General features: G+C 46.3%; 1 pseudogene across 1 annotated transcript in view; it reads left to right on the top strand.

Moving 5' to 3' along the window:
- Window positions 1–25,541, top strand: part of LOC144752354 (major histocompatibility complex class I-related protein 1-like) — a 1,183,291-nt pseudogene that overhangs the window by 20,836 nt on the left and 1,136,914 nt on the right. The window contains exon 3 of the transcript XR_013594111.1: window positions 11,361–11,366. The product of XR_013594111.1 is annotated as a major histocompatibility complex class I-related protein 1-like (transcript). The remainder of the gene's footprint in view (window positions 1–11,360; window positions 11,367–25,541) is intronic.

The raw sequence follows: 25,541 nt of genomic DNA on the forward strand, positions 1-25,541 counted from the left end.
CTGACGGTGGGTGAGCGGGGGACCTGGGGATGATGGAGGAAAGCGCTCGGGGGTGGAGGGGAGAGGGGGCGCTACATGTCCATACTGCTGAGCACGGCACTATAGGGGTGGAAGGACCTGGGGGTGAGGGTGTGAGAGGTTGAGCTGACAGTAATGGTGATTTCAGGGGTTACCCACTGGGCTGACTGAGGCCCGGGATGAGGGAGGGGAGTCCCCTTGAGACATCGGGAGCACTGTTTACAATGAGGATTGGAGTCATGTGGGTCTGTGCAGGGGGTTGCGTAGCTCCTAGTGTGCGCTCGTGCCATAGTCACAAAAGTGCCAGAGAACAGAACCAGGTTCTGGAGAAATGTTTTTATAATTAACACATGTATAGCGCTCAGTGCTTAATTTGTGAATACGCCCCTCAGCCCAAAGGGTTGCTCAGAAGCCCTCAGCCGACGCGGGCCTGCCTGCTGCTTGTGAACAGCACTCCTGCAGCTGACCTTCTGCCCTGATTCCTCACCTTGACAAACATCCTCGACCAGCACTCTATCCACCCTCCGCAGGGAGTCCCCGTCTCATGCAAACACTTTTCAAGACTTGTTTTTGTCGCTTACCAAGTAATCCGCACAAACCTGTAATTACCGCACAGTTACCTGGTGCACATTTACCGGGGAGTCCCCAGGGCTGGCTGAGATGAAAACACAGCCTCGGGCTATTTATAGCCGGACTAAATGAGAAATATATCATTTACCGCGCTCTTAAGTGCCCTGACGTACCTTGGGGACCGGATCACTGACAGCGAAACAGAAAGCAGCTCAGTATCCGGGCTTTGACTGAGAGGGCGGGGGCTGCCCGCGGATGCACACTATTTGTTATGAAGAGGGAGCCCCAGCGTCAAAGCGAAGTGCGGCAGCTGAAGTCCCGGGTCCCAGGAGGGGGCCCGGGTTAAGACCAGCGGACAGCACTGTGGGGCTCCCATGCCTAAGGGGAGAGCCCCGCGTCGTGCTGGCAGAGGAGCTGGAGTGCCCTGCGGGGCTCCCATGAACGAAGGAAGCCCCGCGTGTGCCAGGTGATGCAGAGAAAAGAGCCCCGTGAGGTAAGGGGGAGGGAGGGTGTATGTGCATGTGTGTGTGTGTGTGTGTTTGTGTGTGTACGCGCGCATGTGTGTCTGTGTGTTATCCACTTGCTGCCAATGTGGGACAGGAGATGTGCACGGCGTGTGGGTGAATGCGCGCGCTCACATGGGGGATTCTCCTGCACGTGCCCATCCCCTGTCTCACATTCCCAGGAAGTGTATGACAAAAGATGCTTCGCTGGAGGCAGCGCAACCAGCTCGTCCTAAAAAAGAAGACCAGTTAAGCCTGGTCATCCGATATGTGACACTGTGCCTTAACACTGAGGAAATTCCAATTGAAATCAAAATTAATGGAAGCTTTGTTGGTTTCTATAAAATTACAGACCAAAGTGCTGAGGGGAGAGCAATAGAACTTGTAAACCTTATAGAGGACAAAGGCCTAATGCTTAATAAATGTAGAGGTCAGCACAATGAGTGGTATATATAGTGGAGTGCAAACCAGAATACGACAGAAAGAACCCAATGCAGTCTATGTACATCCAGATATGATGCTCTCCATGCTCTACGCTACGGTTTTATGGACATCATGAGAACACTCACTACCATTTTATTGCAGTCTAAAAAGGTTGAGGAGCGCACAGAAGCTCAGGGTCTTAGGAAGTGCATGGAGACTTTTGAGTTTGTGTTAATGGTTGTAATCCAGTCCAAAGTGCTGGAGACAAGAAATATTGTGTCCAAACTGCTTCAGTCTAAAGTTTTTGACCTTTTACAAGCTTCAAATATGTTAAGTAGCGCAGCGAATATATTTGCCAGTTTCAGAGAACAGTTCAAAGATGTTAAAAGCTCAGCATCTTCACTTGCAGCTGCATGAGGAATTCAATTGCATTTTACACAACAAGCATTTACAATGCAATAGGTCTCGCATTATTAAAGTTTGAGCTATTGGCATTGTAATGTCAATGCCTTTTTTTCATTTTTAAAACCTGCAATCAGTGCATAAACACGCACTTTGAATGTATAGTCCTTGCTTACGATGAGCAAGGCTTGCAGTAAAAGAGACTGCCAGCCTTGCTCTCATAAGCATGGACTATAAGTACAAAGCGCTTGTATACTCACTGATGCAAATGAATAAAAGGCATTGCCATTTACAATGCCAATAGCTCAAACTTTAATAATGCAAGACCTATTGCATTGTAAACGATTTAGGCCTGGATGTTTTGTCTCACGCCCCCCGGTGAGTATTCCTTTAGCTATGGAGAGGGAGGGACACAAATTGAGTTAGCAACATCGGAGAACAAGCATACCTAACTACCCGTAGGAAACAATTAGTATGTGTCAAGGCTAAAGCAGTACTAACTGAAAGGTGCGGAGACCCTACTTCGCACCACGAGAAACTCAGGGCACAGATGTAAAACTAGAAATGCGCAGAACGGCCGGGTGCCACGAGTTTTAAAGGAAAAAAAAAGGAACGAGGCTCAATGATTCAAGTGCCCAACCCTTACACAACACACCCTGAATACTTGTTGACAACTGCGTTCAGAGATCACGAAGACTCCTTTAAATACTATTTTTAAAGTTAGGGAAGGCAGAGTCATATCCTTAAGAACGATCAACTTGCATTTTGCATCCTGCTGATAAACACACTGACAAATGGTTAACAGTTAGCCACCCTCGGTAGGACACAAGTGGTGCAACATCGGGAACTGATGGGAGATGCCGACTTGCTTGTGGGAACAAGAGAGCTGTTAAATGCGGTCTTCCATCAGAGTGGGGTGTGGACGTGACCGTGGTTCAGCCTTAAAACGGAGCCGACAAAGGAGCAACGACACCGACCTCCCTTCCGTCTTGCACCGTAGATGCGGGCACTGTCAGCAAGGCAGAGATGCGGACAGCAAGGTAGATAGCCGTTCTTGTATGCGGAGGTGGGTGCTACTTCCACTGCCCGCCTGAGTGGTCTACGAAGAGCCCGGATAGGAAAACCAAGCTGGAATTTGAGGCACACCACTGAGCACCAAAGCCCCCGCATTCCTAAGACCCTCGTTCCCACATATCTCCAGTGAAGATGTGTCTCCTATGACTCACCGCTCAGGAGAAGTTGGTTAAATGTGAGCACGCACGAGGGAGGAGGAGACCGTGCCTGTTTACCCACTGGTTGAAAGCAGAGTGTGAAGGGCGGACTGAGGTACGAGCTTCTCATTTACCCCTCAGGACCCCCTCGTCATATGGGCAACGTGCTGGAGACATGACCCCACGCATGACACTGGATCAGTCTTTGGACTTTGGAGCATTTAAAGACAATACAGTGCCCTCGAGTATTCGGAGACAGTGAAAAGAGCCCGCGAGCCTGCTCTCCTGCCACAGAAGTTCACAGGCGCCACACGAATTGACCGGCAAGGATTTCCCGTTAGAGGGCAGGTCTCAGAACTGAACAGCGAAAACCGAGCATAAGCATCTTGTGAACTTGCATTAATGATAAACAGAATGAGAGCACAGTAAAATACACAATTTAGTGAAACATGGCGTAACATTCCGCTGAGCTCGATAGCTGTGTGCCCTAGCATGGAAGAACACACCATTGCATTGTGCATTCTATGGGAAAGATTCACAAACGTATTTATGAGTAAGAGAAGTAGTGGCATATGTGTATCCTTTCACAAACTTACCTGCCTTTGTAAACCAGCCCGAAACGTCCTACTCCATATTGATATAAGTGCAACGAAAGCGTATTCCTTTCAATTTTATTAAGCGTGTACAACTATTCCCTGAATGTTTCAATTTTATTCCCAATTAGATTAGTTGGGTTCAATTAAAACAAGCATTGAAGAAAGCTGTGAGCGAAACCGAAACCTGTTGTGAGGGGACTTCTGTCTTCTGAAGCCCGTGCCCACAGATTGGCTGGCCCAGAGAGGAGCAGTGATTACGCGGGGCTCCCATGCCCGAGGGAGAGCCCCACGGAGGCTGCAGAGTCCGGAGTGGCGCTGATGTGGTGAGTGGTGCTAGTTGTACGTAGGGGGGTGTCTCTGTATGTGTGCGTGTGTGCCCTTGTGTGTGTGTGGGGGCGGAGGCGGCAGCGGGGGGGTGTCTCTGTATGTGTGGGCTCGTGTGTGTGGGGGGGCGGAGGCGGCGGGGGGAGGTGTGGTGTGTGTCTCTGTGCGCTCGTGTATGTGCATGCGTGTAGGTGTGCTCGTGTGTGTGGGTCTCTGTGTGTGCGCGTGCGAAAGCAGGGGGAGGTGTGCCTGTGTGTGTTGGAGGCTAAAGGAGACAGGAGATGGTGAACGCGCGCGCGACCTGATCCGATTACGGCAGGCTGCGCGTGCCCATCTCTTGTCTCCTCTTGCCTCGTTGGAAGTAAGCGGGCGGCTATAGGTCTCGCGGCAAAAATGCACTTCGCGATCTTTCGCCAGGGCGAGACCTAAAAACGACCACGATGCACAAAAAAGCACTTTGATGAACTCTGTGAAGACCAAAGGCTGTGCAATCCTAAAGACAATTTTAAGGTGTCTGTGTTTTATGCTAACATAGACATTGTTGTAAATCAGATAAAAACTCGATTTGCTGATATGAACACCATAATCCAATGCTTTCATTTCATGATGCCTTCAGAAATCCTCCGAGGTAGTGAGGATGAGTTGTTTGAAGCAGTCATGACACTGGCAGCTCATTGCGAAAAAGACTTGTCCCTAGAGTTTCCACAACAAATTATGGCTTTCAAAGCTGTGTTGAAAGAACAAATACAACTTATCTCAGGTGGCACAATAAAGGATCTGGCTGACCTTTTATTTTTGGGGAAACTTGCAATCCTGCCCAGTGTTTTGGATGTTGCGACAGCACTGAAACTTTTTCTTACAATTCCAGTTACTGTAGCCAGTGCAGAAAGGTCATTTTCAAAGTTAAAATTAATCAAGAATTATCTCCGAAGCACAATGACACAGGAAAGGCTGTCGGGGCTTGCAGTTTAAGCATTGAGATTCAGGCAAAAAAATTAAATGTGATAGCTCTAACGTAAGAGTTTGCACGAAGAAAGGGAAAGAGGCAAACATTCTTTCGGTCAAGTACATCTATCCAATTCAGTGAACCAAGCAGTAGTAGCCTTCAGCCACCAGTCTAATTCGCCTGTAACTCTTCCTGGTGTAAGCAGTCTTCATCCTTGTGTCCACTCTTTAAGTATTGTTTTTCTGCTGTACCAGCCTTCAAACTCTGCAATTAATTTCATCAGGCTTCTGCAAGTACTGTTCCTACTGATAGTGTGAGTCTCAAAATGTATCTGTCCTTTGAATCCCATGAGGAAGCAGTAAGTAATATGGTATTCTGCCAGTATATGATACCAGTGGCGGCTGGTGAGATTTGAAAGTGGTGGGCTGAAAATTTTTGGTGTAGAATGCTGTGCGAGCGAGCGCAGCGAGCGAGCCCGAACCACCTAAGAAGGCTTTGGGGGGTTCTCCCCCCGAGAAAATTTTGAAAAATTAGCAGCCAAATGGTGGATTTTCAAGACTTTCAGAAGCCATTGTGCTTAACAGAAACAGGCCACTGCCTCCCCTAAAACTATCATCAGTTCCAAGGCCTCATGAATAAACCATTCTAAATTGCAATAAACCACAATTAATTTTAACAATGTTGCATAAATAGGTTGGATCTGTCTACTGACCAAGTGGCTACTTGAGATAAAATGGCATTCAAGGTAGCCCATCACAGTAAAATGCCTACTTTTTCCACATAGAATTGAATCTCATATTGGTTAGTGTTCATTTTTTAGTTGGAAGAAGGGATGCTACTGTAATTGACAATCACAGCATCTAGGAATCGGATAAAGTTAACCATACAGCAATATACTCGGCCACATTAATTACAACCCAGACTGCGCCAACAAGGCCCGAAGAGATGCCTGGGCTGTCAGATGCATTAACGCTTACACGTACCCAGTACCACACGAACCAGATCCAAAACAGGTGATTAGAAAGCTTTTACAACGTGTCAGAGAATTATTCAGCACCAGCCGAGGTGGTGGTTTTTCAGGCGCCTTATTAATAATAAATAATTAATAATTAAGAACAAGCAATGGCATAGCCAAGAGGTCTCACCTTTGGGACCATATAAGTGTTAGCCATGCAACAGTTGATGTTGGTGCACCAGGGATATAGTGCTGGATAACTAAACACTTATAAAGTCACAAAGGTGAGACCTATTGGCTATGCCTATGCTTGTGTGTAATGTCTTTGTTGTTGTTTAGATATATAAACAGCAAACACATTCATGTTGCACTATAAGCATACCCAGAAGCATATACAGACAAAATGTAGAGAGATATGCACTGAGACAATACACAAAAGGCAACATGCAAACACAGGTGGTTGTCAATGGATGCACGGATGGCTGTTAAGAGTAATACATAGTTAAAGAGACTGTTGGATGACTGTATGTGCATATTAGGGTGGATCGGTGTTGAAGGTGGTTCAGGGATGAAAAGGTATGGGTGGATATACAACTTTACGCAGATCCATGTGGATAACTGAGCAGGATAAGTGTGCGTTCAAGGGTGGTTGGGCCAAAGATTAAGTGAGTGCATAGCTGGGGGCATGGGTAAGGGTAGGATGCGTGGATGTAATTGCATAGGTGAATGGAGGAATGCATAAGAAGGGGAGTGGATGCCTCCAACAATATTTAAATTAAATGAGTCATGGTTTGCTCGTGACATTCTAAACATTAAAAAAATTGAGACGAATAGAGGATTAGTGTTGAATTAGTATAGTGAAACATGCAAGTAGATGATTTTAAGTAATGGATATGTTAGTCAGTTATTTGGATTTGGAATGATTGCACGCAGAAGGGTAGATGAGGAAAAAAGGTTTGTATTTACAGCACAGGTTCACAAAATGGAAACTCATCGAAAATCATGTAGGTCTGCAATAAGTGGTCTTAAAACAGGCACAAAAACGAAATAGCAATTGATTCATAAAATATAGTAGCATGCCTTAGGGAACATGTGTGGATTTTCATTTTAATAGTACATAAGCTCGTATGCAAGTGAACATACTTTTTCAGTATAATAAAAGAGCTTTCCTTGCCTACTCAAACAACTGTGACCCCATAAGCATAACCTGTACTAGGGCCCAGTTTAGTCAGAACCCCTATGTCAGCCTATTAATATCTGAAGTGTAGGGTGCAATTATTGAATTAATCTCAGGCTGTAAATGCATGTTGATAGAGATTCAACAGGAATACTTCACACGGCCCAACTGAACGAGCATTAAATGCCACGGAAGGAACCAAAAACACTGCTATTAAAAAAGAGCCACAAAACTTGGCAGCTAAAACATTATGTACTCTGCATAAACAAATCCTCGAGCATCCAGACGGAGGGCGCCTGTAATTCTCTTTCCAAGTGACCTATTAGCAACATGCCAATAATATAATTCAATTTCTAGTGAGCACTGAGCAGCATTTGTTTCCTATTAATGTAAACTATTGCCAATTCGCCAATGCTCGAATACAATGCAGCCCTGTGCATTCCTTCCCGGGTGCTGGCCCCCACAAGTATTTTTATATTTATATATATGATTCATGCTTGTTTCCAATTGCATGTAGATATTCTGTTAAAGAAAAGTGCACAGTGCACTGCATGGCAATCTTTTCCTAGCCAGACCCTGCATGCCATATTATTCAGTACAATTATGTACAAACTAGCATGTTTGTTTTACAAGAATTTAATAAAATTGTCTGCAGAGCTAACCACACTGAGTTTCCTAAAATCCAATACACTGTCATTTCTGTTATTGTATTATTGTTTTCTGTTTACATTAATATTTTGTATTTGAACATTCATTGTATCTGAACATTAATACTTTGTATTTGTAGTCACTGGATTGATTTTTTTTGTCATTCATGTGCATACTCCGTCTCAAAAGCACTCAAAGAAATTAAAGTCACATAAACAAACTCAGATATGAAACTGTGTGCAAGACAAATCCGGACAAATCCTCCCTAAAGGGTTTCCTCAGTCATTTCTGGAAATACTATTATGTACAGTGATTCTAGGAGAAAATATCCATGAAGTTACACTGGAAAACAGCATATGCTCTAACAGACTCTCTCAATTCTAATCCATTGCTCTTTCTCTCATGCTCTGTCACACTCTCACATCTAAACGTACACAATCCAATATAACTAGGCACCCTACCAATAAGCTCCAAAATAAGCCTAAAGCAGAATTGTAGTCTCAGTACAGAACCTCAACCTTCTTTCTCGTATCTTACAATCACTCTCAAAACTCCCTACTGAACTATATTCTAATTTCACATCTTTTCCTGTCCTTTCCACTACTTTTCATGGTTGCTGATACACAGCACGTCTTTCATCCTCTTGCTTGGGTACAGACACCCCCTATTTAATCTCGTACTTAAAAAAAAAGATACTTCTTTGCGCCATGCCAACAGTCAAAATCTCATTTGGGCACCTCTTGCTTATTTATCACGTTACTCAGATTTCTGTTTACTCATTGTTTAATTACCGATTCTCTTCATTTCAATGAAACAAATGGTGCGACACCACTAACTCTATGATGAGTAGTTCTGTGAAATCATATCCAATCACAGAGGCTTTTTTTCGTTTGAGGGCAAATCATTAGACAGTGCTAACTGGTCACTTTATGTCACCATATGATTTGCTATTTGAACAGGGCCATAGGGCTGCGGTCTCCAAAAAGATGTCCTTTCACTAACTACTAACAATAATCAAATAAAAACTGCCCGCCTGTGGGGCCCTACCTGCCCGAGTTCACCCACGTCTCACTCTCGGTCCGGACAGCAACTTGGCAGCCTGCTGCAACCAAAATGGATGGTGGACTAGGCTGCTGCTGCAGGGCACGACCGGTCCGCTTTCTTTCTTCAGAGGCTCCGACCTTGACCTCCGCTCCGACTCACTAGTCTCCACCGCTCCTGAGGCTCCTGACACGACAGTCCGTCTGGAAAATGGCGGCTGCTACTCCAACATGCGCAGGAAGAACTAGTTAGAGTCTGCGCAGAGGGTCCTATCCCAACTCGTCACAGGGTGGGTCTCACCACGCCCAGTGACGAGTTGGGAGGGGTTGGGGTGACACAACAGCAAGCTCTCCTCCACTCTCTGATTGACGTGGAGACATTAGCAATCCCGGGCTTGTGTAAAAAACGCCCGGGGCTAACTTAATCTCCACGCCATCAGGGGGTGGAGACTGGGCCTCCAGGCTATGTCTTTGCCTAGCTGATGACATCACAGCCTTCAGGGCTGTGAGGTTCTCAGCTGGCAAAGACATAGCAGGTGGTGCAGCGCGGCGGTATTGGCAGTGGGAGGCAGCAGACTCCAAGACAGTGCCCCGTGTTCTTTGCGGCCGATGTGTTCTTCTTTGCGTTTTTTTTGTTTTCTTAATAAAAAAAGAAACGTACTGGTGATCTTCATTTTTATAAAATCAACGGAAACGTGATAAATTAACTGGGGCTAAATTACCTGGGGCGGAGCCCCGACGCCCACAAAGAGAAACCGCCACTGTATTATACTTTAAATATTGTTCGCTTATATATAGGCTACCTCAATATTCTGAATATACGTTTATAGAGGCATGAAAAATGTATTCAGTTTAACCTGACTATATATGCACCCCCTTGACACTTTATTTTGCACAGAAAAAAGGGGCATCATTTGAGTAAACAGCTTTGTTTATTTTGCTGCTGAGCGTGTTATTGTTATGCTGGTCACTTAAATATTTGCACCTTTATGCACAAACTAAGGGGCATACTTTGTCGATTTGTTTAATGCTCATGCTGCTAAACTTGTTTTAGTTTTTACCACTCGCGTTGAAATATTTGCACCTTTATGCACAAATAAAAGTGGCATTGTTTGACCGGGTGAGTTTGATGTTTATGCGGCTTTATTTTTATTGCTTTACCAGGCACTTTGAAATATTCATGCCTATATGCACAAACAAAAGGAGAATTATTCTGACTAGATAGGTTTGATTTATGTATGCTGGTGCTTGCTGTACTTGTTGTTTTACCAGTCAGTTTGAAATATTTGCACCTTCATGCACAAACCAAAAGGCATTGGTTGACTAAAGTGGTTTGATATTTGTATGTTGCTGCCTGCTGTACTTGTTACTGTTTTTCTAGTCACTTTGAAATATTTGAGCCTTCAAAAAGGCAATTGTTAGTTTAAACTGGTTTGTTTATTGTATGGGGCTGTAGTTGTTTATCAGTTGCTTTGAAATATATGTGCCTTAATGCACTCACCAAACGGGGAATTGTTTGACTAACCTGTCTTCATTTTTGCATGTTTTTACCATGCACTTTGAAAGTATTTTCACCTTGCTGCAAGAAGAATGTCGATTGTTTTACAAAACATGCTTGATTTTTGTATATTGCTGGACTGGTGATTGCTTTATTGTGCACTTTGGAAGTATTTGCACTTTTTATTTTGCTTTACCAACTACAGTTTGTATAGATTGTCATTAGGTACTTGCTGATATGGTTTGTTTTTATTCTACGTGCAGTGTTATTTATGGGGTGTAATATGTGTGCCTTAAATCTTGTACTTAGCACTGCTTACACTACAGAAATTATAAGTTGAAATAGAGAAACATCTGCATCCATGTTCTGAAGCATCCAAACAGTTTTCTCCCTCAGCCTTGTTTGCCTGCCTGTTTTGCAATGCTTACTAAGAAAGACATGATGGTAGAAATTGATATTGCTTCCTCATTTCACGCTACTATCATGCACAACCCTTGACAGTCGCTAATGTGTGGCATGCAGATAATTCACCAGTGTTTTTCTCTTGACTTTCACAGGCTACGGAGTTATATCTTGTGTACTTCTCATGTATACTGTCAGTCGAGATTTTATGGAATTGCAGATTTGGGTTTGTCTTTCAAAGTTTCAAGTTATTGTCCATTAATGTCAATTCTATTTCAGATCCTTCATAGTTGTTCTTTGTTCTTCAGCCATAGGCAGTTCCTGAGACAATAGGACCGCTCCTTGGCATTGTTCTGATTGCTGCCGTTCCTGAGACAACAGGATCGCTCCTTGGCATTGTTCTGATTGCTGCCGTTCCTGAGACAACAGGATCGCTCCTTGGCATTGTTCTGATTGCTGCCGTTCCTGAGACAATAGGATCGCTCCTTGGCATTGTTCTGATTGCTTCCTCAGTCAAATAATCTGCTTTTGATAGTATTGTTACAAATGGCATAGCTTGTATGTTAAGTGTATTTCCCATTAGAACTTAGATGACATTTAAATGTTGGAGGTTTCAAATCAAAATATACTAGATTTCTCTGTGGTAGGGCAAAGTGGTAGGTGGTGTGCTGGGCCGCCGAGGGGGGCCTCCATGTGCTTTGCAGGGGGGCCCCCTCAAGTTTCGTTACGCCACTGAGAGGGATGCGTGCAAGAGAACCATTGTAACCCACTGGGACAGGGTGTATGTAAAAAGCGCTGATGCTTGTATGATGTGAGATCGGTGTAAGATACAGAAGAATGGTGTGAGTAGAGGGTCGGAAAATACTGAGTTGGGCCTCGGGTGAGGAGTTCAGTGTTAGACAACAGAGAGGAGTGTTTGCAGAGGATATGTCAGACGGTGACAGTGTACAGGGATTCATAAGCACAGAGTTAGAGGTGTGTGGTGTGGTTGATTCAACAAGAGTGGGTGGTACGGAGTTTGCTGCCCCCATATATGAGGGTATTTTGCATTTCACACTTGTTTCATTTGCATCATCGGAGTCTTTTCAGAGAGATGCATTGGGAAGATTCAAAAACTCAAAACACTGGATAACTAATAATGAAAGATGTACATATGATGAAGCACATTTACGGAAAATCCTTCAAAGGGAGATCCATTTGAAATCATACTTATTAAATATTATTTAAGCAGCTATTTTAAGAAAAGCAAGGTGGAGTGAGCATGAGGAAAGGCAAAAGACATTTGAAATGAGCACAGATCAGATATTGTCATTAAAACCTAATCTATGGATATTTAAAGCTCCTGGCTTACCCAAATGGGGGTTCCCAGTGCTAAGTAGGGAACAGGATGGCTAAAAGCTCTGTCTGAACTGCCAGGACTTACACAACATACGAAACTCCAAAAAGGACACTGTTTCAAAGGCAGAGTTTCCATAACAAAGGAACAAGCAGAGAAAAAGAACTGCCACCCAGCCTAGATCAATTGAAATGCAGTGCAATGGCAAGGTGCAAACTATTCGAGCGAAGGGTGTGCATGAATGCATAAGGATGCACAAAGGAGCTCAAGCGTCTGGCGCCACGCCTATGCCAGGCCTCGGGCATAAAGCAAAGCAATTTTGGTGGAATGCGGTTGGCAATATTCAACTAATGAAGAGCACGTAGATGAATAACAATCTGTGATGTAAACATTTTCATATTGAGTGACTCTTGTGGAAGGGGTAGGAGGCCAGTCTTGGAGTGGGGGTAGGAGGCCAGTCTTGGAGTGGGGGTAGGAGGCCTGTCTTGGAGTGGGGGTAGGAGGCCAGTCTTGGAGTGGGGGTAGGAGGCCAGTCTTGGAGTGGGGGTAGGAGGCCAGTCTTGGAGTGGGGGTAGGAGGCCAGTCTTGGAGTAGGGGTAGGAGGCCTGTCTTGGAGTGGGGGTAGGAGGCCAGTCTTGGAGTGGGGGTAGGAGGCCTGTCTTGGAGTGGGGGTAGGAGGCCAGTCTTGGAGTGGGGGTAGGAGGCCAGTCTTGGAGTGGGGGTAGGAGGCCAGTCTTGGAGTGGGGGTAGGGGGCCAGTCTTGGAGTGGGGGTAGGAGGCCAGTCTTGGAGTGGGGGTAGGAGGCCAGTCTTGGAGTGGGGGTAGGAGGCCAGTCTTGGAGTGGGGGTAGGAGGCCAGTCTTGGAGTGGGGGTAGGAGGCCAGTCTTGGAGTGGGGGTAGGAGGCCAGTCTTGGAGTGGGGGTAGGAGGCCAGTCTTGGAGTGGGGGTAGGAGGCCAGTCTTGGAGTGGGGGTAGGAGGTCTGTCTTGTAGCAGGAGTAAGAGGCCAGCAGAGGCCTGTCTTGGTCCTTCTACTGCCATATCGTCTATATTGTCCTGCACCCCTAAAATACAATTGCAGCACAAATTCTGAATAGATGGTTGGAAACTCAATTAAAAAACAGAAAGAGTACGTAATTGAAGGCATGGGCCATTTGTAGAAGAGAAACTGATTTCTGACTAATATTAGAATAAACAGAACGAGGGAGGAAACACAGTCAGGAAGGTGATCAACCAAAGCATACATTAGGCACAAAAAGCAGACACAGACCGGGTGAAGCGTCAGGTATAGTTGGGGCCGCATTTGGTGAGCATCAAGTTACCAAAGAGGAAAGCAACAGTACAGAGCTAGAACAGATTGTGGGAAACCAGTGGCAGACAGTATGGAATTTCATGGGAAGAACGGTGCATTGTTAATTGGAAATAAAGTATACTTCGTTGATAAAAAGGAATAAGTTGCATTCTCTGGCATCTGAGGATCATTTTGGGGCACATCTTGCATTAGGTCTTTTAAGTTCATTGGTCCTCCTGGTCTGGTCTCAAACAATCACAGTGTGGAGGGAGGGAAGGGGGCATTAAAACCAAGTATGGTCCTATTACTGACATTCCCATCCAAGGAAGAAGGGGCCTAGATGGACTAGATTGAAGGGTCTCTCCCATCCAAGGAAGAACGGACCTAAATGGCCTAGATTGAAGGGTCTTATCAACCTTCACTGCTGGAATCCTTTCTGAGTTCTGTGGATCCGTGGGTTTGTAAGACTCAATTCCAGTAACGTGCTTCCCCAAGCTTCTTACGCAGATGTGTGATTGGGTGGTAAGGCTCTGATGTCATTGGCAGGTGCTAGGGACGAAAAGAAATGACAACTTCCCAGACGGAGGTACTGTCTTCCCCTCAACCATTTCTTTCCTCTTCATGTCTGGTCCTCGTGGAATGGGCGCTCAGCCCCCACCTCCTCAGCAACATGTGACCTGCCTCGCTAGGTGCAAGTCATGGACAAAATGGAGAATATTGGAATAACTCTGGTATCATATGTGCACATTTCTAGATTTCTTACAAGAAGGACTTGTAACGGCCACATGCATCATTGTAGGATTTTGCAATTCCTAAATTGCGAAAATTAAGGAATTGCAATTTAGGAATTGCAAAATCCTATGCATCAAGAAATCTTAAAGGTTTTTAGGATTTCTTAATTTTCGGTATTTGCGATTCCTTAATTGCGAATCGCAATTAAGGAATGGCATTACATTGATTCCTATAGGCCTAGAGGCCCATAGGAATCAATGGAAAGGCATTAGCTTTTTGCGAATTTGATTTTGCGAATGACAATTTGTTGATGCATTGCAAGGGTGCTGAGGGGGGTCCAAAGGACCCCCCCTGCACCCTTTAAATGTTTTTTTTTGTGCAAGTTTCACACACACATGTCCAAAGGACATGTGTGTGTGTAACATGTCACTTTCAAAAATGCATTTTTGAGCTTTTTTGCAAAATTTCACAAATTAACACAAGGGTCAACCTCGTGTTAATTTGCACTTCCTATTTCCTAATTCGCATTTTTATTTTGAATTCATGCATTGCATTTAAGGAATCGCACAAATGCGATTCCTTAAATGCATTTGCATTTTTAAGAATTGCAAAAAATAGCGAGTTTTCTAAAATTATTTCATGCATCCCAAAAAGTGATTTTGGAATCGCAAACGGCCGATTTTTCCGATTCGCACCGTTTGAGACTCCAAAACCACTTGATGCATGTGGGTGATTAAATTTACAATAGTGGAAGGACCTGTAAATAGGCTTTCATTATTTGACTAGCTGGGCCTCAGGTAAGCTAAGGGGCACCGTGAGTTTAGGGGGCAGCAGGTGACCGCAAGTTTCTTCTGGCTCACTGACCCTGCGCTCATTAAAGCTATAACCCTGCTGTGGGTTTAAAGTAGAAATCTTTCCTCTGCTATGATCATAAGGGTCGGGATCTCTAGGCAACTGGTTTGGAATCTCGTAGTGATGTGCAGCTTCAGCATCACAACTTTTCAACCACAAACCAGACGTCTGGGGATTACTCAAGTCACACTATTCAGAGCCACTATCAGGCCACCAACCACACTTTATGGGGCATATGCGACTGAGATCAACTACAGGGTTGAAGTTGATGAGTGACAACCTCAGATATGAGAAACATGAAAGGTTTGAATCTTGGGGTGCTAGTGAGGATATAACAGGGGCAAGTGATGGAGGCAGTGAGTGTCAGCAGAACAGGCTGACTCATAGGAGGATGGGTGAATGGAGAGTGACGAATATACACAGATGTTCCTCTTACTCTTTACTGTTCACTCCTCAGGTCTGAGCGTTCCCCAAGAAGACACCTCCATACTGGGGGGTTTTCCTTACGTTGTTAACGTAAAGCACTTCTTCAGCTTTGATAAAGACCGACTGATATTCATCACAGGCCTGGACCCAGCCAGAATCAGTCAGAACTAGTAAAACACTGGGAAGACTAAAGTCTAGTGATGGAAGAATGCCTGGTTGTAGTGGGGGGGCCAGGCCCACCCAAACATGAGCTGGCCCATTCAAACATGAGCCTGGCCCACCCAAACATGTGCCTTGGCCCTCCCAGTGATGGCATGAAGGTCAATGGAAAATGCCCTCCGAACGTTGTGTTCAAAGCATACGAGTTGCAGATTACACACTATGCATAGATGGCCACCTAGTGTTGGGCCCGGATGTTTGCAGTTTGTTTTTGTCCTAGAAAGTCTTTGGAAGTCACAGGATAGGTGACTCCTCCTTTGGATCATACTGCGCATGGTCATCGGCTCCATCCCCAGATTGTTTTTTTCCGCCACCGGGCTCAGATGTGTTTCCAGTGCTCCGTGTTGGAACCGATTTCCTTCGGCGCGCAATCCTCACCAGCTTTGACGGTATAGTTTCAAACGTGTGTACAGTCGACGCTACTCTTCAACTTCGAAGTCTTTGATTACGGTTGTCGACGAAGGCCTTCGGGTCTACCCAGGCCTCAACTTCCAGCTCATGGAAAGGACGCCATTTAAAAAGTGTCCTCAATGTGGGTAGAAGTTTCCTCACACAGACCTACATGAGGTGTGTAACCTATGCCTCTCACCGGAGCACGGGGCCAGAGACTGTTCCGCTTGTGCCTCTTTCTGCTCCAAGAAGACGATCCGGGACAGACGGGCTCAAAGAACAATGGCTCGTTCATCAGCTTCAATTTCAGACAACATCTTTGAAGAGGGCGTCGACGTCCCAGAACAACATCATGGCGTCGACAGCGACTCCGAGGCAGAAGATTCCAAAGTCGAGGACATCACACCAGCACAGCGGGTCATAAGTAAGACCGTCGACCCCAACACTTCCTCGACACCCTCCAAAAAGGCTCCTCAGGCTCGGGTGCACACTGCGACACTGCTTTCACTGCCCTGCCTTCTGGCTCGGCTAAAAAGCTTACTAAGCCTTCCGGCAACTCGGGCTCGAGTTTGCCTGCCCACGGTGTTGGGACACACCTACCGGCACGAAAAAGACATTGGCCTCCATGCCGGCATCAAAACAATCGGCGCCGAAGCCTAGTGTTAGCCCCTTGGCTCCTGAACCAAAATCTGACCCAAGCAAAACCGCTTTGGATCAGAAAAAAATCATCAGATCCAAAAGACCCATTGGAGCCGAAAAAACCATTGGAGCCGAAAAAGCCAAGGGATCCGAAAAACCCATCGGAGCCGAAAACATCATCAGAGCTGGCTAAACCACCGGAGCCAAAGAAGGCTCATACTTCTCCGGCCAAAGACTCTGCCAAACAACAAGCTCCAAAGCCAAAAGAAGCTCCCAGCTCGGTGCCGAGAAAGCCCTCCGCACCAAAAGATCTGCCTCCTGCAGGGGACTTATTTCATCCAGACTCTACACAAAAGACTCTTGTTAAGGACCCAACCACTGGTCGACTAACTCTTCGTTCAAAAAAACGCCCACTGGATACACCTACACCGGCTCCTCATCTAAAGAAGAAGGACATTGCTTCCTCTCCTCTACGGATTCCTTCTCCTCCTCCTCCCCTACCACAGCACTCCCCTACATCTTCTATCATACCAGATGATGACAACAAGGATGATAGCTCTGATGACACAGGGGGTGGTGCACATAGTGAGCTACTAGATCACTCTATTCCTCCGGGCTCACCGGACCCTTGGGATGATTACAATACCCCAGACGTCCCTAACGTCCCTCAAGGGGACATATATCCCTCTAGGCCTTCCCCACCAGAAGACACTATGGGATTTAATCAGCAAGTACACAGGGCTGCACAATACCATGGGGTTAACATGCATACTGACCCTGTAGAAGAAGACTTCCTAATGGATACCTTTGATAATACACAACGGTCCTCCTCAATTTTACCAATGCTTAAAGGAGTTATTAAGTATCCTCCAGAAGTCTTCAAAGACCCAGTTAGAACTCGGGTCATCAACCCACGAATAGAGAAAAAATATAAAGCTGCACCCTCAGATCCAGTATATATTAAAGGTCCAGCCAGGTGAAGCTCCCCCACGGATAGTGAGTCTAAGCTCCTTGACGCATCTGGTAAAAGAACTGCGTCTCAGGCAGCAAACATGCGGCGTACCGCCAATACACAAGCATTATTGGCAAGATATGACAGGGCACATTACCAGGAATTAGATTCATTAATGCAGCACCTCCCCGATAAGTATAAAAACAGGGCAAATTAGCTTATACAGGAGGGTAAAAATATCACAGACACATCTATCCGTTGTGCACTAGATGCAGCAGACATTGCCTCCAGAGCCATTAATACAAGTGTTCTGTTGCGTAGACACGCATGGCTACGCATTTCAGGGTTCAAACCTGAAGTCCAAAGTGCCATACTTAACCAGCCCTTTGATGAGCAACACTTATTCGGACCTAATGTAGGCGTATCTCTTGAAAAGATGAACAAGCATTTACAATGCAATGGTCTCGTCCTTGTTAAAGTTAGAGCTATTGGCATTGCTCATGACATTATTTTTGTTTTTAAAACATATAAATAAATGGCATTGTTATTTACAATGCCAATAGCTTAATCTCTCGTAAATGCGATACCTATTGCATTTGCACCCACACACACACACACACAGAGCCACACGCACCCACACACACACACAGAGCCACACACACACACAGACAGAGCCACACACACACAGACAGAGCCACACACACACACAAACACAGACACAGCAACACACACACACACAGAGCCACACACACAGAGCCACACACACACACACACAGAGCCACACACACACACACAGACAGAGCCACACACAGAGACAGAGCCACACACACACACACACACACACAGAGAGCCACACACACACAGGCGAGCAAGCACAAGCAACGAGGGGGCAGCAAGCACAAGCAACGAGAGGGCAGGGGGGCACAGAGGCACAAAAGCCGGATCACAAGCAGGGCACAGAGGCACACAAACCGGATTACAAGCAGGGCACACAGGCACAACAAGCAACGAGGGGGCAAGAGAGCAAGCTCAAGCAACGAGGGGGCAGCAAGCACAAGCAATGATGGGACAGGGGGGCACCGAGGCACAAAAACTGGATCACAAGCAAGGCACAGAGGCACAGAAACCGGATCACAAGCAGGGCACAGATGCACAAAAACCGGATCAAAAGCAGGGCGGGGCACAGAGGCACGAAAACCGGATCACAAGCAGGGCACAGAGGCACAACAAGCAACGAGGGGGCAGGGGCAGGAGGGCAAGCACAAGCAACGAGGGGGCAGCAAGCACAAGCAACAAGGGGGCAGGGGCCACAGAGGCACAAAAACCGGATCACAAGCAGGGCACAGACGCACAAAAACCGGATCACAAGCAGGGCACAGAAGCACAACAAGCAACGAGGGGGCAGGAGAGCAAGCACAAGCAACGAGGGGGCAGCAAGCACAAGCAACGAGGGTGCAGGGGGGGCACAGAGGCACAAAAACTGGATCCCAAGAAGGGCAGGGCACAGAGGAACAAAAACCGGATCCCAAGCAGGGCACAGAGGCATAAAAACAGGATCCCAAGCAGGGCACAGAGGCATGAAAACCGGATCCCAAGCAGGACACAGAGGCACAAAAACCCGATCCCAAGCAGGGCACAGAGGCATGAAAATCGGATTACAAGCAGGGCACAGAGGCACGAAAACCGGATCACAAGCAGGGCACAGAGGCACAAAAACCGGATCACAAGCAGGGCACAAAAACCGGATCACGAGGCACAAAAACCCGATCCCAATCAGGGCACAGAGGCACAAAAACCGGATCACAAGCAGGGCACAGAGGCACGAAAACTGGATCACAAGCAGGGCACAGAGGCACAAAAACCGGATCACAAGCAGGGCACAAAAAACGGATCACAAGCAGGGCACAAAAACCGGCTCACAAGCAGGGCACAAAAACCGGATCACAAGCAGGGCACAGAGGCACAACAAGCAACGAGGGGGCAGGGGCAGGAGAGCAAGCACAAGCAACGAGGGGGCAGCAAGCACAAGCAACGAGGGGGCAGGGGGCCAGAGAGGCGCAAAAACCAGATCACAAGCATGGCACAGAGGCACAAAAACCGGATCACAAGCAGGGCACAGAGGCACAACAAGCAACGAGGGGGCAGGAGAGCAAGCACAAGCAACGAGGGGGCAGGTGGGCACAGAGGCACAGAAACCGGATCACAAGCAGGGCACAGAGGCACAAAAACCGGATCCCAAGCAGGGCACAGAGGCATGAAAACAGGATCCCAAGCAGGGCACAGAGGCACAAAAACTGGATCCCAAGCAGGGCATAGAGGCACGAAAACCGGATCACAAGCAGGGCACAGAGGCACGAAAACCGGATCACAAGCAGGGCACAAAAACTGGATCACGAGCAGGGCACAAAAACCGGATCACAAGCAGGGCACAAAAACCGGATCACAAGCAGGGCACAGAGGCACAACAAGCAACGAGGGGGCAGGGGCAGGAGAGCAAGCACAAGCAACGAGGGGGCAGCAAGCACAAGCAACGAGGGGGCAGGGGGCCACAGAGGCACAAAAACCGGATCGCAAGCAGGGCACAGAGGCACAAAAACCGGATCCCAAGCAGGGCACAGAGGCACGAAAACCGGATCCCAAGCAGGGCACAGAGGCACGAAACAGGGCACAGAGGCACAAAAACCGGATCACAAGCAGGGCACAAAAACCGGATCACAAGTATGGCACAGAGGCACAACAAGCAACGTGGGAGCAGGGGCAGGAGAGCAAGCACAAGCAACGAGGGGGCAGGGGGCACTGAGGCACAAAAACCGGATCACAAGCAGGGCACGGAGGCACAAAAACCGGATCACAAGCAGGGCACGGAGGCAAAAAAAAACGGATCACAAGCAGGGCACAGAGGCACAAAAACCAGGTCACAAGCAGGGCACAGAGGCACAACAAGCAACGAGAGGGCAGGAGAGCAAGCACAAGCAACGAGGGGTTAGCAAGCACAAGCAACGAGAGGGCAGGGGGCACAGAGGCACAACAAACATTAAAAATACAATAGGTCTCGCAGTGACATTATTTAGAGCTTTTGATATTGTAAATGACATTGTTTTTGTGTGTTGTTTTTATTTTGTAAAACATAATGAAATTGAATTGTAATTTTAAATAAAAGTAAAAAGATAGTACTAAATGACATAATGTGATATATACAGACTTATTGTGTCTAACTGTAAACTATATGTGTTTGGTAGAGGGCAACATATATGGTATATGTTTGTGAGTAAGATGTGTTGTACTGATGGAGTATTTAGATTAGAATGAAGGGGAAGATATGCAGATAAAAGGTAAGGGAATTAGGGTAGTAGTGTAAATGGTTAGGCCTTTTATTTTGGGTTTGGTTTTAAATAGATAAATAAAAGGCATATACATTTACAATGCCAATAGCTCAAACTTGTGTAACTGCGAGACCTATTGCATTGCAAATGCTTGTTTAACATAGAGGGTAAGCAAGCACCAAACTGCGTGACACGCCAGGTATAGGAAAAAATGGAGAAAAATATTGCCTTTCAGCAGGAAATGGTATAGTCCAAGGGCTTTGTAAGAAACACTAATTAATACTCCTACTCCACCACCTACTACTCCTACTCCACCACCTACTACTACTCCTACTACTACTACTCCACCCCCTACTACTACTACTCTACCACCTACTACTCTTACTACACCACCTACTACTACTGCTACTCCTCCACCACCTACTACTCCTACTCCGCCACCTACTGCTCCTACTACTACTCTACCACCTACTACTCTACCACCTACTACTCCACCACCACCTACTACTCCTACTACTACTACTCCTCCACCCCTACTACTCCTACTACACCACATACTACTCCTACTACACCACCTACTACTACTACTCCTACTACTCCTAATCCACCACCTACTACTCCTACTACACCACTACTCCTACTACACCTACTCCACCACCTACTATTACTACTCCTACTACTACTCCTCTACCACCTACTACTCCTACTCCACCACCTACTACTACTATTCCACCACCTACTACAACTATTCCACCACCTACTACTCCTATTACTACTCCACCACCTACTACTCCCACTCCACCACCTACTACTCCTACTCCACCACCTACTACTCCTACTACTTCACCACCACCTACTACTCCTACTACTTCACCACCACCTACTACTCCTACTACTTCTCCTACTCCACCTCCTACTCCACCTACTACACCTAGTACTACTCCACCTACTACTCCACCTACTCCTATTCCACCACCTACTACTACTCCTACTCCACCACCTACTACTCCTACTCCACCACCTACTACTACTACTCCACCTCCACCACCTACTACTCCTACATCACCACCTACTCCTACTCCACCACCTACTCCTACTCCTCCTACTCTACCACCTACTACTCCACCACCTACTAAACCACCTACTACTCCTACTCCACCACCCACTACTCCTACTTCACCACCTACAACTACTACTCCGCTGCCACCACTTCAACTACTCCTACTCCACCACTTACTACTCCTACTCCACCACCTACTCCTACTACTACTCCTCCTACTCCACCATCTACTACTCCTAGTCCACCATCTGCTACTACTCCACCACCTACTACTCATACTCCACCACCTACTACTATTACTACTCCTACTACTACTCCACCACCTCCTCCTACTCCTCCTCCTACTCCACCACCTACTACTCCTACTCCACCACCTACTACTACTCCACCACCTACTACTCATACTCCACCACCTACTACTACTCCTACTACTCCACCACCCACTATTCCTTCTACTCCACCACCTACTACTCCTACTCCACCACCTACTACAACTCCACCACCTACTACTCCTACTCCAGCACCTACTACTCCAGCACCTACTACTCCAGCACCTACTGCTACTCCTACTACTGCTACTCCTACTTCTACTCCACCACCTTCTATTACTACTACTACTACCTCACCACCTACTACTACTACTGCTACTACTTCTACTCCACAACCTACTACTCCTCCTCCTACTACTCCTACACCTACTACTCCTACTCCTACTCCACCACCTCCTATTCCACCACCTACTACTCCTACTACTCCACCACCTACTCCCACTCCTAGTCCTACTCCACCACCTACTACTACTCCACCACCTACTACTACTACTCCTACTCCACCACCTACTACTACACCATCTACTACTACTCCTACTCCCACTACTCCTACACCACCTACTACTCCTACTCCACCACCTACTACTCCTACTCTACCACCTACTACTACTACTCCACCTACTACTACTACTCCTACTCCACCTACTGCTATTACACCACCTACTACTACTACTCCACAACCTACTACTCCACCACCTACTACTACTCCTAGTACTACTCCACCACCTACTACGACTCCTACTCCACCACCTACTACTACTCCTACTCCACCACCTACTACTACTCCTACTCCCCCATCTGCTACTACTCCACCACCTACTCACCTACTACTACTCCTACTACTCCCACTTCACCTACTACTCCTACTCCACCACCTACTACTACTCCTACTCCACCACCTACTACTACTCCTACTCCACCATCTACTACTCCACCATCTAGTACTCCTACACCACCACCTACTACTACTCCTACTCCACCACCTACTACTCCTACTCCATCACCTACTACTACTCCTACTCCACCACCTACTACTCCTTCTCCACCACCTACTAGTCCCACTCCACCGCCTACTACTCCTACTCCACCACCTACTACTCCTACTTTTACTCCTACTTCTCCCACTCCACCTACTACTCCTACTCCACCTACTCCTACTCCACCACCTACTACTACTCCTACTCCACCTCCTACTCCATCACCTACTACTACTATTCCACCACCTACTACTACTACACCACCTACTACTCCTACTCCACAACCTACTACTACTCCACCACCTACTACTATTACTACTCCTACTACTCCTACTCCACCACCTACTACTCCTACTCTACCACCTACTACTACTACTACTCCTACTACTACTCCATCACCTACTCCTACCCCTCCTACTCCTCTTATTCCTTACTACTCCTACTCCACCACCTACTACTACTCCTACTCCACAACCTTCTACACCACCTACTACTACTCCTACTCCACCACCTACTACTCCTACTCCACCACCTCCTACCGTTACTCCACCACCTACTACAACTCCTCCACCGCCTACTACTCCTACTGACTCCACCTACTACTCCCACTCCACCACCTACTACTCCTATTCCTACTCCACCACCTACTATTACTACTACTCCTACTACTACTCCTACTCCACCACCTACTACTCCACCACCTACTACTCCTACTCCACCACCTACTACTACTCCTACTATTCCTACTCCACCACCTACTACTCCTACTACTAATCCTACTCTACCACCTACTACTGGTGGTGGTGGGTAGGGTGCTGGTGGGTATAGTGGCAGTGGGTAGGGTGGCGGTGGATAGGGGTGGAGGGTGGCGGTGGGTAAGGGTGGTGGGTGGTGGTAGGGATGGTGGTGGGTTTGGTGGTGGTGGGTAGGGTGGAGGTGGTGGCCAGGGTGGTGGGTGGTGGTGGGTGGTGGTGGTGGGTAGGGGTGGTGGGTAGGGTGGTGATGGTGGGTATGGTGGTGGTAGGGTGGTGGTGGTGGGTGTGGTGGTAGGGTGGTGGTATCGAACAGCCCTGCCTGCCGATCACATAAACTCCCCGTGCCTGAATGTGCCCTTTTGTAACGTAACTGGAGCTCATGTAAAGCGCTCCAATACCTTCAGGTAGAGGTTGCACAATAGAAATCTGCATAAAACAAGCATTTGCAATGCAATAGGTCTCGCATCAGGAAAGTTTGAGCTATTGGTATTGTAAATGACACATTTTTATTTATGTGTTGGTTTTGAAAATAGCGAACTTAATAGCTTCATTTACAATGCCAATAGTTTTAACTTTCGCAAATGTGACACCTATAGCATTTGTAATGCAATATGTGTTGTATTTACGTGACTTAGATGTATTGATATTACAAATAACAATGGCTTTTACATTTTTAAATAATTAATACTTAAATAAAAGTTATTGTAATTTATAATGGCAATAGCTTACACTTTTGTAAATAATTTTTGTGAAGATGATGTTAATTGTATTTTATTGTGACGAAAATCCAAGAACAGAAGTGAAATATTAACATCTTTTTGTGACATTTGTAATAAAGCTTGAAACATTGAGAGAACATATTTGTACCAGTTGTTGAATGGTTGCACAGATTGATGTTGTGGTGGCGCTCAGTTATGTTGTGGTGGCGACAAGAGATGCTGTAGCGTTCAGTGATGCTGTCGTAGCGCCTAGTGATGTTGTATTTCCCATGAATGATGCTGTGGTGGTGCTGAGTGATGCTGTGGTGAAGTGATAGATAGAGTGAGGGCGATAGATAGATAAAGGGAGGGCAAAAGATAGATAGACAGATAGAGTGAGTACGATAGATAGAGTGTATTTATGTTACATTGAGTAATGTAAGTATGAGGTGTGTAATTATATGGCAATGAGTGGTAATATGGGGAGTGTATGTTCTATTCAGTAGAGTAATTATGTGGCACTGAATGGTATTTGGAGTGTATGTTGCATTGAGTGCAGTGTAATTATGTAGCATATCATTATGTGGAACTGAGTGGTATTGTGTGGAGTGTGTGTTGCATTTATTAGAGTAATTATGTGGTGTGTAATTATGTGGCACTGAGTGGGATTTTGAGTGAATGTTGCATTGAGTGCAATGTAATTATGTGGTGTGTAATTGTGTGGCACTCAGTGGTATTTGGAGTGTATGTTGCATGGAGTGCAGTGTAAATATGTGGTGTGTAATTATGTGGCACTGAGTGGTATTTGGAGTGTATGATGCATTGAGTGCAGTGTAATTATGTTGCATATA

The sequence above is a fragment of the Lissotriton helveticus genome, chromosome 5_1 (assembly GCF_964261635.1).
Source record: "Lissotriton helveticus chromosome 5_1, aLisHel1.1, whole genome shotgun sequence".
In the NCBI taxonomy this organism is placed as follows: domain Eukaryota; kingdom Metazoa; phylum Chordata; class Amphibia; order Caudata; family Salamandridae; genus Lissotriton; species Lissotriton helveticus.